This window comes from Otolemur garnettii, unplaced genomic scaffold, assembly GCF_000181295.1.
Source record: "Otolemur garnettii isolate 467f Iridium unplaced genomic scaffold, OtoGar3 scaffold00096, whole genome shotgun sequence".
Lineage (NCBI taxonomy): Eukaryota > Metazoa > Chordata > Mammalia > Primates > Galagidae > Otolemur > Otolemur garnettii.
In genome coordinates this window covers 7,258,913-7,261,615 of record NW_003852491.1, presented here as the reverse complement: position 1 = coordinate 7,261,615, position 2,703 = coordinate 7,258,913, and the positions used below count along the sequence as shown (strand labels likewise).

At 45.4% G+C, this 2,703-nt stretch overlaps 1 non-coding gene across 1 annotated transcript; it reads left to right on the top strand.

Annotated features, from left to right (window-relative positions):
* Window positions 1–311: 311 nt before the first annotated feature.
* On the top strand, window positions 312–476 carry LOC111727184. The gene has a single exon (XR_002774795.1). It is a non-coding gene; the product is annotated as a small nucleolar RNA SNORA62/SNORA6 family (small nucleolar RNA).
* Window positions 477–2,703: the final 2,227 nt, after the last annotated feature.

Sequence of the window (2,703 nt, the reverse complement as noted above, 5' to 3'; positions counted from 1 at the left end):
GGGCAATTTATAAATAATAGAAATTTTTTTCTAGGCTTGGTGCCTGTAGCTCAGTGAGTAGGGCGCTGGCCACATACACCAAAAGTGGTAGGTTTGAGGCCAGCCTGGGCCTGCTAAAACAACAATGTCAATTGCAACCAAAAAATAGCTGGGCGTGTGGCAGACACCTGTAGTCTCAGCTACTCGGGAGGCTGAGACAAGAGAATCACTTAAGCCCAAAAGTTGGATGTTGCTGTGAGCTGTGATGCCATCGCACTCCACTGAGGGCAACACAGTGAGACTCTGTCTCAAAAAAAAAGAATAATAATAATAAGGTGCATTGTTAGAGCTTGGAGTTTAGGCCACTGATTGGCTGGTGAACTCACAAGTGTAGGCAAGTTTTTCACTAACTTGAAAGTGAGAGGCAAGTTTTTCACTAACAGCACAAGGGTCTCTGGTCCAATGAGTGGAGTTTGATAGTAATCCCTGCTACAAGTATAATGTTAATGCATAACAACATTGAGAATGTTGACGAAAACTTTAAAAGTGGTCTGTTTTCTCCTGCCTTTCTCTGTATTTCTCGCTCTGCCCTGGCATTACTTGGCTTTTCTGTTTTCAGACTAACTTGATGAATCCTGCTATAAGATTGTTAAAAGGGGGCTCACTCAGTAGGTCTGATGTGGTGGATGCTGGCCTGGGAAGTTCTCTGCATGCTTGGCACCATCTCCTGTGAACACCCGTGGGAGGTCATGCCAGATCTCTATTTCTACAGAGATCGTGAGGAGATTGAAAAGGAAGAGCAGACTGCTGCTGAGAAAACTGTGACCAAGGAGGAATTTCAGGGTGAATGGACTGCTCCAGCTCCTGAGTTTACTGCTACTCAACCAGAGGTTGCAGACTGGTCAGAAGGCCTGCAGGTGCCTTCTGTGCCTATTCAGCAGGTCCACACTGAAGACTGGAGAGCCCAGCCTGCCACTGAAGACTGGTCTGCAGCTCCCACTGCTCAGGCCACTGAATGGGTAGGAACAACCACTGAGTGGTCTTCCACAAGCTCTTAAACAAGATGGAAATAAAGTAGGAGGAAAATAAACATTAGTTTAAAAAAAAGAAAGAAAGAAAGAAATTTTTTTTCTGGAGATTGGAAAGACCAAGATTCAAGGCACCAGCAGATTCAGTGTCTGGTAAGGGCTTGCCCTCTGTTTCTAAGATGACACCTTTTTGTTGTGTCCTCACATGACAGAAGGGCAAAAAGGGACATAGTTACTCCTTCGAGCCCTTTCATGAGGACACTAAGCCCATCCATGAAGGTAGAAACCTCATTGCCTAATCATGTTCCAAAGGCCTCACCTCTTAATACCATCACCTTGAGATTTAAGTTCCAATGTATGAATGTTGAAGGAACACACACATTCAAACCATAATAAACATATATTTTTTTCTGTTTGAGAAGTAGAAGGCTGAGAAGGCTACAAAGTGAAGTAAGCCCCAGAGATTTTAGGATGTCAGGGGCTCAAACAGGAAAAAGGGCTGGGCATAGTGATTCACATCTCTAATCCCAGCAATTTTGGAGGCTGAGGTGAAAGGATCACTTAAGCCCAAGAGTTTGAGGTTGCTGTGACCTGTGACACTATAGCACTCTACCGAGGGCTAGTAGTAAGACACTGTCTCAAAAAAAAAAAAAATAAATAAAGTTCTCACTGTGGCCTCCACAGCCTTAACCTGTCAGAGATCTCATTCCCTCTCTGACCTCATGCCCCTCTGGCTCCCTCCTCTCCAGTCACTGCTGCCCTGGACTTTGATCGTTCCAGCACACCTGTTCATTTGCTTGGAATGCTCTTTTCCAAGAAAGCCTCATGCATGTCTTGTTCCCTCACCTCCTTTAGGTCTTTGGTTACGGCTCCTCAGCACTTACAGCTTCATACTATATTACCTAATTTACTTATTCATCCAGTTTATTGTCCCTCTTCCCTATTAGAATGCAAAATCCACAGGGGCAGTATTATTACATTTGTTGGTCAGGGCCGTAACTGCAGGATCTAGAGCAGTGCCTGGAGAATAGTAGGTGCTAAGTAAATATTTAATGAATGGCTCAATGTTTGGAGTTGCCCTTCCCCCTGCAAATAGCTAAGAGGCATTTGCTTTTGATGGTCTAGGTCCTTAGAATCAAAAAGCTGTATTGTCCAAAAGGGAGAGGTGGAAGAGGGTGAAAGAAGAGGGGTGGATTCTCAGGGTCTAGGCCTTGTGAATGACTCTGCTTCTGTTGGCAAAGGAGAGTAGCATCTGCAGTTCTCTAGGCCTGAAGAGGCCGGCCTAGAGTCAGGCCTAGAAGTATAGAGGTCTGGAGACAGAATCTCAAACCTTTGACTTTAGAGGCTGCAAAGGAGGTCCCAGTGACCAAGCTGGGCATGAAGCGAGATCCCTTGCATAGAACCATTCTTTAGAATGCTATAGGCAGCTTGGACAATGAGCATCCCAGTAGCTACCAAGACGGGGCAAATCAAAGACCCTCTAATTTTTGAAATACACATTCACTGCTCTGCACCCGTAGCACAGTGGTTACGGCACCGACCACATATACTGAGGCTGGCAGGTTCGAACCCAGCCCAGGCCAGCTAAAGAACAATAACAACTGCAACAAAAAAATAACTGGGTGTTGTGGCGGGTGCCTATAGTCCCAGCTCCTTGGGAGGCTGAGAAAAGAGAATCACTTAAGCCCAAGAGTTT